Source organism: Panthera leo, chromosome E2, assembly GCF_018350215.1.
Source record: "Panthera leo isolate Ple1 chromosome E2, P.leo_Ple1_pat1.1, whole genome shotgun sequence".
NCBI lineage: Eukaryota > Metazoa > Chordata > Mammalia > Carnivora > Felidae > Panthera > Panthera leo.
Window position 1 is genome coordinate 34,083,982 of NC_056693.1, and position 11,799 is coordinate 34,095,780.

An 11,799-nucleotide genomic window follows, 5' to 3' on the forward strand; every position below is an offset into this window, starting at 1 on the left:
AAAAAAGACGGAAGAAATTCAAGGAAAACAGCGAGTCTCGGCAACAGGGGTGGGTTTTGGGTTTTTTTGTTTTGTTTTTTGTTTTTTTTTTTTTAACCTGTGGACGCCTGGAGCAGTGCGGCAGGACCTGGGGCTGCCAGCTACCCTAAAACAACTTGCGGGTTCTCGAACCACGTGGCACGGAAATGGCAACTACTGTGAATCTTTGTAGAACACTGGCAGGAAGTCAGGATGGCCGAGCGGTCTAAGGCGCTGCGTTCAGGTCGCAGTCTCCCCTGGAGGCGTGGGTTCGAATCCCACTTCTGACAGTCCTAACCTTTTGCTGTTTTCTTTCTGCAACGTTAGACAACGTTAGAGAAAGGTGCATCTGACCACACTAAAAAGGGCTCTGCGGCACGCGTCGGGGCTTTCTTTTTACAATCCAAAACCAAATGAATGCCACTAAGAAGAAAATGCCTGTTAGGAAGGAAATACTTGTTTTGTAAAGAGAGGAAAAGAATACCCAAAGGTGTAACGTATTCCCAAGTTGATTTGCGGCTGTTCGTGGAAAACAAAACTGACTTGCAGCTGTTGGTGAAAAACAAAACAGCACTTGTCAGGAGTGGGATTCGAACCCACGCCTCCAGGGGAGACTGCGACCTGAACGCAGCGCCTTAGACCGCTCGGCCATCCTGACTGCTCGGGTGCTGCTTTGCAAGCAAACCTCTTCGGAATAGTTCTACTGTGCGCATGCGTAGCGAACAACCGGCCCGGGCTTTGTTTTACGCTGGGTGCTGGGAAGACCTGGAAAGAAAAGCGCTCTGGCTCAAAGCGGAGGGACGAAATGGGACGAGAAAGGGCGGAGCGAGGCGCGTTGGTGGCAGCAGAGGGCGCGCGCAGCGTGCTGGAGAATCGAGGACTGTCACTTTGGCCCCCAGGCATTCGTGTCTCGGACACGTACTCATTATGCATGCGTGCATTCATTTACGATTCGTGTCGGCTTTGATACTTGCATATCTTCGAGCACCTTTGCATTTCTGCATACACTTCCTGTGCATTTCCTGCACGAGGCAGTCAAGCCCACATTCCCGAACTGGCTTATGTAGATCTCTGCTGGCGCCCCTACCAGGTGAAACCCGGGTATTTCAAGGTCTAATCGCAAGCACCTCGCGTTCTCCTTCCAAACGTTTGTTGGAACCGCAACCTCACATTTATATGCGTGTTAAAGCCATTTATTCAGGCTCGGGGTTAGACCGCGTCCTGCAGCGGCACAACCGGATACGCTCTGTTCCCTGACCGTGTCCTTAGAGCCCAAACCGTGTTTGGCACACAGTGGGCGCGCAGGGAATGTCCGTGGGTTCATCCTTACCTCGCCTCCTCCTTCCTGCATTCTGTCATTTTGTGATTCACTTTTCCTCCCCAGCAGCCGCCTCTCACCCGCATCCTCACCCCACCTCTGCGGGAAGCAGATCCGGACCCCTCCCCGCCTGCCCCCGCAGCACCTTCCGCCCCCTCCTGCCATAACCCCAGATTTAGGCACGCACCCGCCTCTGTCCCGGGATCAGAAGATTTAGGCGCCTCGAAGGCGCCTTTCTCCGCGGGATTTCCGGGAGGCAAAAAGGCACCTCCCCTCTCGCAGGATCTCATACGCCCCCATTTCCAGGCTCCCCAGAGGCCCTGGAGAAGATGCATCTCCTAAAGAAAGACGGGCAGAATGAGGGCACAGGAGACAGAGGTTCTGGCGTGGCTGGGCCACTGACTTGCTGCGTAACGTGAAAGAGAGCGCCTGAGGGCGACTTCTGGGGGTCGACCCTAGAGTCCAGGAGACAGACCCTAATGTGCGTGGTGGAGTCACATTCGCCCCTCATGCCCTCTGACTTACCTGACATGGTATCACAGAACAGCCTCAGCCAGAGAACTTTCCCTACCAACTCCGGGTCAGGTCCCTTTGGGGACCCTCAGGGCTTGGGCTGCCAAGAGGTGCTGAGGCTTCTGGGTGCGCAGAGGTCTTGGTTATTTAACGAGTGATGAACCTGCAGGCGCCCTTTCCTTCCCACAAATGCCCCCTCCTCCTTGGCTGTCAGAATTTATTTCTTTAGGCTCAGCAATGACCTCTTTTGTATCTTCTCCTGAAATACAAATTACCCTGGACACTGGAAACAAACATTTGCCGAGCACTTGCTATGTGCTTGCAGATGGTGTTACAAAACACAGTTTCTGCCCTCAAGATGAATGGCAAACAGCAAAGAAGGTCAGGTGCTGGTAAGTGCCAGAAAGTCAGGAAACCTGTAAGATAACCAAGGAGCTCTCTGGAGCACCAATCCTGGCCATCTGATTCTATAGGCGCCTGCACCTTTCATTACCTTTCATTACTTGAATCTCATCCATAGAAACACAAGTGGATTTTGTTGGGGTGGAATGCAATTAAATATTGCCCGCTGGATATTGGCCATTTATCCATTTATTGATTTATTTACTTATTCTGAAACAGAGAGAGAGACAGAATGCAAGAATGAGTGAGGCGGGGGACGGGGGGTTGGGGGGGGAGAGAATCCCAAGCGGGCTCCCCGCTGTCAGCACAGAGCTCAACATGGGGTTCAATCTCACGAAACGAGAAATCATGCCCCAAGTTGAGATCAAGAGCTGGATGCTTAGCCAATCGGGCCACCCAGGTGCCCCTATGCATCTGTTTATAAATTCATTTCATCATTCCTGATTGCCAATATACACGTGTCTTTGAATTCTCCTTAGAACCAGTTCTAACACCTTCTGGTTTTCTCATAAATTAATGCATTCCATGACATCTGACTTGTGTTCATTTTATATTTCTTTTTTTAATATAACGTTTATTTATTTGTTTTTGAAAGAAAGAGAGCGAGTGGGGGAGGGGCAGAGAGAGAGGGAGAGAGAACACCCCAAGAAGGCTCCACACTGGCAGCTTTGAGCCTGATATGGGGCTCAAACTCACAAACCATGAGATCATGACCCGAGCCCAAACCAAGAATTGGCTGCTTAGCTGACTGAGCCACTCAGGTGTCCCCATTTTACATTTCTATGAGAATCATGGTATTACCTTTAAGCAGTCCCCTTTAACAATGATCAAGAATGCCCAGGGGCTCTCATAGGAAGAGTGGTCAGGGAGGACCTCTCTGAGGAGGTGACACAGTTCAAAAGGGAGAGACAAGCAAAATCAAAGCCGGTGGCCTTCTAGGTGGAACGCATAGCCAGTGCAAAGGCCCTGAGGCAGGGAGAAGTGTGGTCTGTTGGAGAGGCAGCAAGCCAGTGGGGCAGGGATAAGGGTGGGAGGAGGCTGAAGTCCATATCACACAGGGCTGGATGCCGGGGAGGGGAATTTGGATTTTCTTCTGTGTGTGATAGCATCGTTGTCACTGGAGTACTTTAAGCAGGGGAGCAGGTGACTGGATCCAGTTAGCCTTTGAAAACGATCCCTTTGGCAGCTATGTGGCAGGTGGATATGAGAGGCCAAGAGAAAAATCAGAGCCCAAGGCCGTGAGAGATGGGGATGGCTAGACCGGGGAAGTGGCGATTGCAAAAGGTGGCTGAATTCAAGATTCAAGATGTGTTTTGGTAATAAAAAAGGACAAGCCCCACTGGCTGGCTGGTGTGTGCACTGGGTGCAGATGTGGAGAGAGGGGATGCTGGGATAGGACAGAAAGTCACTAAGGCCATAGAGGGGCCAGGTTACCAGCCACTCACAACTTCTCTTTAAGACAAGTGCTGCTGACTCCCCACTCCTGCTCCATTTTGCAAGGAGTTAAGGCTCAGACATTCTGAGTGACTTGCTAAGGTGCTCTGGAACCTTCCCTTCATGCCTTACACATCATTTTAGAAATAAGAAACCAGGCAGGCCAGAGCTACAGCCCAAGCCAGCCCCGCTCTGCCTGCTGCCCTCCTGGCCTGGCTGGAGGAAAGTGCTGGCTCGATGGGGGTCAGTACTGGAGCTCCACTCAGCACTGTCTCCTGGGTTGGGCTAGATGGTCGGCCCTCCTCCCTCGACACCTTTCGGGTACCAGACTGCTGGCCTGGAGGAAGCTTCTCAGGATCCCATTCCAGCCTCAGGCCCCCAAGACCAAAAATGGGAAAAGTGAGTTCCTGTTTTTCTCATTTTCCACTTATCACCAGTCTTGGCATCAACAGTGGACCCTAGAGGGACAGGCCTCCCCCAGACCCCCTCTGGGCATTTGTCCAGCTTGGAAGAGGAAAGTCCCCTGACCTCAGCCTGGAAAGTCTACCGGTGGTGGGGACGCCCCAGCATGGCTCCCCCTATGCCCAGCCCCAAAGTGCGGATGAAGTCAGACCGCCAAGTGACAAGCTGGTGCTCAGCCAGCCGAGGGGCCCAAAAGGGGGATCCTAACATCCCTGTGACCTTGGCACCCATCACCACCTCTGCGTGGAGAAAGGGTGGCAGGAAGCTGAGTTTTAGTGAATGCCTTTTTTACGTCCATTATTTCACTTGGTGTTCATAACAACACCACGACACAGGCTGTCTTTGCTCCCATTTTACAGATAAGGAAAACGAGGCTCAGAGAGGCCAAATAACTTACTCAGAGTCTGACAGCTGGTAAGTAGAGCCTGATTCTTCTGGCTCCATACCCCTTTCTTGAGAACCATCCTGGGCCTGGGACTGTGATAGGTGCTTTCTCTACATTGTCTCCTTTAGGAAACAAAACCAAAAAACAAAACAAAACAAAACAAAAACCATGAAGTTTGGCCAGCTGGACTTTGTGATGTTATTTTTACTCCTGTTTTTATTATTGAAAGAGACTTAGAAGAAAGGGTAGGATTTTCCCAGCAAGCCAGTCTCAGCAGCATGGCCAAGTTTTTGTGTCCAGGCTCTGGTTTCCTTGGCCAAGGTGGGGAGACAGAAATCACCAGGCGCCAGCACTGAAGCCCTGCCAAGGCCCTGGGTTGGGCGTCTTGGCTTACGGAGTGGGAAACCCAGGGGTGCAGTGGATGAAGCAGGCGTGGATCTTTGATGGGATGGGATGGGAAAAGCTCCGTCCACCCAGGTCCACCCGTGACATGGAGAGAGGTGGATGGCCCAGTTCCCCGATTTTGAACGAATCGCGTGGACGGTGGTGACCAGAATGGACCGAAGGCCACAAGCTCACTTCCAAGTTCTCTGGACTACATATCATGCCCCCAAAGCCTTTGGTCACCCTAGAAAGAGAACCCCATGGATGAGGGAGGCCCTGTAGCTTACCATAAGCAAGGGGTACAGAGCCAATTTTAACTCGAGGCAGCATGGCCGAATGTGTGTATGTGTTTGGACTCTAGAACCGTCTGAATCCAAATCCTGCTTCTGCCCTTTGCCAGCTCTGTGACCATAGGGGAGTCACTTAGCTTCTCTGTTCCTCTCAGTTCCTCAATTTCCCTGTGTGTAAAATGGATTTAGGGATAGTATCTGCCTCAAAGGGCTGTTGGAAAGCTGAAAGGGTTCACGCATGCTGAGCGGGGAGAGTGCTTGGACTAGAAATACACGCTTTGTGCGTTGGCCCAGAAAAAGAAAGTCCTGTACCCTTTCTTGCCCCTGGTGAATATTGCGGGGCAAGTTTTCAGCTGCCAAACTTGACTTTACGTAAAGACGGTCCGCAGTGCCCTCCCCACAAGCACAGCAGCCCCTGACTGCCCCATATGAGCCAGCCTCGCTCTCCTCTCCAACCCCACCTGCCACCTCCAACCCCTACCCCATCTTTCTGTTTCTCTAACACACAAAGCCTGTGCCCTCCTGGGGCCTTTGCCCTGGTATTTCCTCTGTGTGGAGTCGTTTCCCTCCCGCGTATGCAGGACTGGTTCCTTCGGTCTTTCCCATGTCAGCTCTGCTGTATCCTGGCTGAAGTGGCCCCATGCCTTATCTCCCACTCGCTTTCCATCTGGCCTCCGCCTTACAGATGCAAAGCCACTGGGCTCACTTGCTGGCTTATTTGATGATCGTGCCTCTCTCCTACCAGGGTCTGTGCTCTGTAAAGGCAGTGACCTTGGCCATCTTGTTCACCAGTTATTCCCAGCAGGAGCTTGACAAAGAAGTATTGCATGAGTGGAGGAATGGACAAATGGATGGATGGATGGATGGATGGACGGATGAGTAAATTCCCTGGGTTCCTCAAACCAGTTTTCTGTCCCTCTCAGGTGGAGCCCAGGATGCCTCCCCAGGTGAGGCCATCCACGACCCTTGCCTGCTCCTGCAGCCTTCATCTCTGACCAGTATGTCCAGCCCTCTGCATGGGCACATCAGCCCATTTGGCCCATCTGGTACTCAGGGACCTCCAGGCCCCCTCACAGGCCCCATCTGCTCTGCCTCTTTCAGATAAAAGATTTTGTATTCTGCTTACCTCCCTGCCCTCAACCCCAGCCCAGGGCTTTCTCTCAGGACTGGCCGAGTGCTTAGTTTAGTGGTGAGGGGACACGTAGTGTGTGAGGTCTAGACCACTGGCTAGTCTCCTGTATACTCCCCATGCCCACATCCGCATGATGGAGTAAGCGACTGCGGTACTGGTCGGTTAACAGGGCTGCCCTGTGTCCTCACCACCTTCTCGGCCCCTCCTCACTCCTGATTCCCACAGTTGACCAACCCCGGCCCGCTGCAGCACAAAGGCTGTTATCCGTCCTCATTGGCAGGTGCCATCCTAGTCATTAAATCTTTTGAATATCTCCGCAGGACTAGATTCTGGCTTTCTTGTTCTACCTGATGCTCCAGTACTCTCTGGGAGCCCCTTTGAATTCAATCCAACCCCCACTCTGGCTACTTCCTCCTCCCCCTGCCCGCCCCTCTTCCTCTCCACTCCAGTCTTCTGCTACCAACCTGGATCTAGCTGTGCCTGAAGCCGCCCATGCCTGGCCTTTTCAGTTTCATGAGCTAATGCCTCTTTTCACTTAAGCCACTTCAATGTCAACTTTTGCCACGTGTAACCCAAAGATGAATACAGCCTATATCTCTCTTCTGGCCAATATGATGGTCACAAGCTCGTTACTGAGCATTGGGAATGCGGCCACACTGGATTGAGATGGGTCATAAATGTAATCTACAAACTGGATTTCAAAGAAAGGAGGAAAAGAAGTGGAAATGATTTTATTATTAATTTATAATATTGATGACTTGGAGAAGAGAATGTTTTGGCTGTGTTTTACTAAACAAAAAACACTATTAAAATTTATTTCAACAGTTTGCGTTTACTTTTTCAGTGTTGCTACTGGGAAAATTTAATTGTCTATGCATCTCGTGTTGTATTTCTATCATACGGCGCTGGCCTCGTGACTCACCAGCAAAACCTCAGGAAGCAGGAGATCAGAGCCTACCCAAGGAAACTGTGCAGTGTTGGAAAAGCTCCAAAGGTGTCAAAGAGAAGATAGGCAAAGAAGGACAGGTCTGACCTGCAGGGATGGAGGGGAAGGGGAGGACGTCCCAGGCAGGGGTGCACAACATGAGTGAAGGGCTGAGAGTTGGACGCAGATGAGATGGGTCTGAGCAGAACCGAGGGTTAAGACGGGCCACGGGTTCCTCCAGGGAAGCAGGGGATCTTGGGGAGAGGGCAGTACAAAGGGACGAACATTCCACTTTCCCTCCAGCCACCATACATTTTTTCTGTGCATCATGAGGACCCAGGGCTGGTGCTGCCGTGTCCCTAGCTGTGTAGAGTTGGTTGGCCCCGAAATGCTGGGACCCAGAATTGCAGGCTATATCCGATGCCCATGCCCATCCAGGGAGGGGAAGAGGGGCCCCACTTCTGGGCAGGGGTGGAGGGGAGACAGAAACCAGCAGCTGCAAAGCCTTTCCCATCAGCGTGGAGCCAGTCAGAGTTTTAACATTTCTTCCAGAAATTCGTTCATCCTCAAATAGCTGGCAGGTTTTCCTGAGCTATTACTGTGCCTCACAATTTCTGTTTTATCTAGGAAATAGAAACACTGTGTTTTTTTCCTGGTTCCTGCAGTGCTTTTCTTTGCTGGCATCCAGATTCTAGAAAAAATACCCTCGTCCTGGGGACCTCAACAGATGATGTGCCAGCCAGCAGGGGCCTGGGCAAGTACCAGATGGACTCTCGGGGTCCCAGGAGTCATTATGGAGTAGTACAAAATCGGGGTGCCCCGTCCTCTAGCCAGAGACTCCTTGGAGGAGCCATGTCCCCCCAATTCACTGCTTTTGCCATGCAAAAGAAAAAAGTCGTGACAATTACTTCTCATTCTAAAACAACAACAACAGCAACGACGAAAACGAAAAGACGTATTACTGACCCCTCTTGTGTTCTCCAAAGGTTTCAGCCGGTACATACAGCAAGTGTCTTGGTTTATGAAGCTCCCAATAAAAAAGAGGCGGGTCCTGATGCAATATTTTTCCAGGTCAGGTGTTCTGAAAAAGATTCAGCGCTGTTGAGGAGCTCAGTGCCTTCACCTGGTCCTCAGCTCCCCACTGGACATCCCCTCCCCCTGGGAAGCTGAGCTCCAGCCTGGGTCAGCTCCCCTCTCTGCACCAGAACCACAGCAGGGTGTATAGTTATGTACGAGTGTGTGTGTGTGTGTGTGAACCTCAGGCCGCATGCGTCCCCACCAGACCCCCACATTGCATATGGGCAGGGCCTGTCTGGGCTCTTCATCCCCCACTGATCCCCAGCACCCAGCACCTTGTAAGTCCTCCAGAAATATTTATTAATTGAGCAAATGAATGGATAAATCCTACATTCAGAGTCTTTTCCTCAGATATTTACAGCACCCCCACTGAAGACCTCAGTCCTTGGGTTCTAATCCCCGAGGTTATATTATGGAGGAAGCGATTCTCTCCTAATATCTGGAACATTCCTTTCTCCACCTAGTTGGTGCCCCGGTTGAGTACCCACTCTGCGCCAGCCCTGGGGGCCCCAAATAGGTGTGGGGGCAGGAGTGTGTGTTTCCATAAAGTCTATTTCATGTCCCTGTTGCCTTAAGGAGGCATGTTTACAGGGATCTTCAAGTTAGACTGTGCAGGTTTCTACCCTTTGAGAACTACTGAGGGAAACTGAGGCAAGGGATTCAGAAACATTCTGTGACACCGGGCAGCTGGAGAAGACAAAGATCACCAGGCTTGGGCTTCCACCTCCAGCCTGGGATTTGTGTCTTTCAGCCAAGGTCCCCTTCAAGATATCTGTGCCCATAAACCCCAGGAGGTGGAAACTCCACGAGCTAGAAACTCCGTGAGCTACCAGGGCTGAGGGGTGAGGACAAGAGCCGTAGAATCTTGGCCAGAAGGGGAAGGGGTAGGGTGCCCAGCTCTGGCTGCGGACGGGAGGCATCCGCTGGCACGAGAGCTGGTTTAGAAGACAGCAACTGGAATTTGATGGGATAGAAGGTAGAACCTTTGAAGGCAGCTTGGCCAGGAGGGGAATGTGGCCTCTCTAGGGTGGGGTCTGGACCGGCTCTAGGAGTCTGGTGACGATGGGGTTGTGCCAGCGTCTGTGACTAGGGTGTGTAGAAGTGTGTGTCTCTGGGAGTGAGAACATGTGTGTCAGTGTTTATGCAATGTGCACATGTGTGATTAAGTGTGTTTAGAGACGGATGTGTGTCTGTGGGGGTGAGGGCACCCTGCTGGGCCAGTATGTGTGTGGGAGGCATTTTTGTGCGGCAGGCTGAGTCGCTGGGTGTGCCAGGGTGAGGATTTGCCTGTATGTGTGGGACAAGGCATGTGCAAAGAAGCACTATAAACTTGGGATGGAGCCATTCAGGGCTTACACGTCTGATAGACTCATGGCAATTTGGAGACTTGAGGGCAGGAGAGTCAAGTTCAAATCCCAACTTTGCCACTTTTCAGCTGTGTGGCCTCAACGGTTTCTTCTCCCCTTCAAGCCTCAGTTTCCTCATCTATAGGATGGATCATTACCCTTATTGCCTCCCAGGGGTGACTGACAGACGACTCTGGGGGGATGCCAAGAAACCTGGTAGCTCAGGCTTGCTCTGGGGAGAGGTGATGAGAAAGGGGTGCCCATTCTCTGTGCCCCGGACTTTCTAACCGTGAGCGTGAATTCGTTTTGTCATAAAAAAGATGTTGGGAAAAGGCATTTGTGCTCTGGAGACCCCTCACTACCTTTTTCAGTCTGGCCAGGGAGATGCTTGTGGTTCTGCTGAGAGATGATCATGGTGGCCACAGCCAGGGAGAGAAGTTATTTGCCAGGGGACAGGACCTGAGGCTGCGCAGGCCCTAGGTGGCCTCCCTTTCGCCAGGAGCCAGCTGGGGATGTCACGGTCTAACTTTTGGAAGACAGGAATGTTGCTTCCAGGAGGCCTCCTGGCTTGCATTCCTGGCCAAGGAGAATGGAGACCAGGACTTGCCGAAACAGGTCCTACAAGACATAAGGGGTTAAATGAAACGGGAACTTGGGTTCACAAGCCAGTTTTCTATTTCTTCCTTTCATAATTGTTTTTGTTTTCATCTCCCGCATGTTCCCCCTCCCCCGCAAAGCAATGAATCACAGAAAGCTATTATCAGAGATTACCTCTGGGCAGGAAGAAAGCTTTCACTATCCTTTTCGTACCTTTCCTGATAAGGATTGAATTTTCCAACCATATATGCTTTTCTTTCTGTCTCCCCCTCTTCTTCCTGCAGACATCAGGAAGTCTCTGGCCAGACATCCTACCCTTTGGGGGTTTTCTTCTTTGAACCTCAGTGTGTTACAAGGAAATTAAAACTGCGGTCACTGTTATATTATTAAAACTTTTTTTTTAACATTTATTCATTTTTGAGAGACAGAGTGTGAGTGGGGGAGGGGTAGAGAGCAAGGGAGACACAGAATCCGAAGCAGGCTCCAGGCTCTGAGCTGTCAGCACAGAACGCGACGCAGGACTCGAGCTCATGGACTGGGAGATCATGACCTGAGCCGAAGTCGGATACTTAACTGACTAAGCCACCCAGGCGCCCCTTTATCATTGTAAACATGCCAGAATGATGAATTTCAATACTTTACACATTTTTTACATTATACACATTAAAATATTTTTAATGTTTTTATTTTTGAGAGAGAGGTGGGAGGAGGGGCAGAGAGAAGGGGAAATAGAGGATCTGAAGCAGACTCCATCCGTACTGCCGGCACAGAGCCCCATGTGGTACTCGAATCCACGAACCCGTGAGATCATGACCTGAGCTGAAGTCAGATGCTTAACTGGCTGAGCCACCCAAGCTCCCCTCATTATACATATTTTTAAAAAATTTAACAGGCACTACATTTACAAAAGGTGAGAATTTGAAAAAATGCAATGCCCCTTTGTGATTAAAAAAAAAAGCACACACACACACACACACACACACACACCAACTCAACACAAGAATACACAGGAACTTCCTTAGCTTGATAAAGGGCATCTATGAGAAGCCCACAGCTAACATCACACTTAATGATGAAAGACTGGATATGTTCCCCCGCTGATCAAGAACAAGACAAGGATTTCTGCTCTGTCCTCCTTTATTTGACAACGGGTTAGAGGTGCTAGCCAGAAAATTAAGCAACAGAGAGAAATAAAACGTATCCAGATTGGAAAGGAAGAAGTAAATTATCCCCATTTGTAGATGACATGATTATGTACACAGAAAAATTTCAGGGAACTAGCAAAAAACAAGCAAACAAAAAACCCAAACAAGCAAACAAACAAACAAACCCCACTAGAAACCCTACTGGAAACAAAAGTAATGCTGTAAGATTGTAGACTGGAAGAACAATATGTAAAAATCAACTATATTTCTATATACTACTCATGAATAATCCAATAATAAAATTAGGAAAACAATTCCATTCACAACAGTACCAAAAAGAATAAAATACTTTGGGATAAATTTAACAACAC

At 50.3% G+C, this 11,799-nt stretch overlaps 2 non-coding genes across 2 annotated transcripts; one reads left to right on the forward strand and one right to left on the reverse strand.

Annotated features, from left to right (window-relative positions):
- Positions 1-225: 225 nt before the first annotated feature.
- TRNAL-CAG lies at positions 226-308 on the forward strand. The gene has a single exon. It is a non-coding gene; the product is annotated as a tRNA-Leu (tRNA).
- Positions 309-593: 285 nt separating this feature from the next.
- Positions 594-676, reverse strand: TRNAL-CAG. Its single transcript has one exon. It is a non-coding gene; the product is annotated as a tRNA-Leu (tRNA).
- Positions 677-11,799: the final 11,123 nt, after the last annotated feature.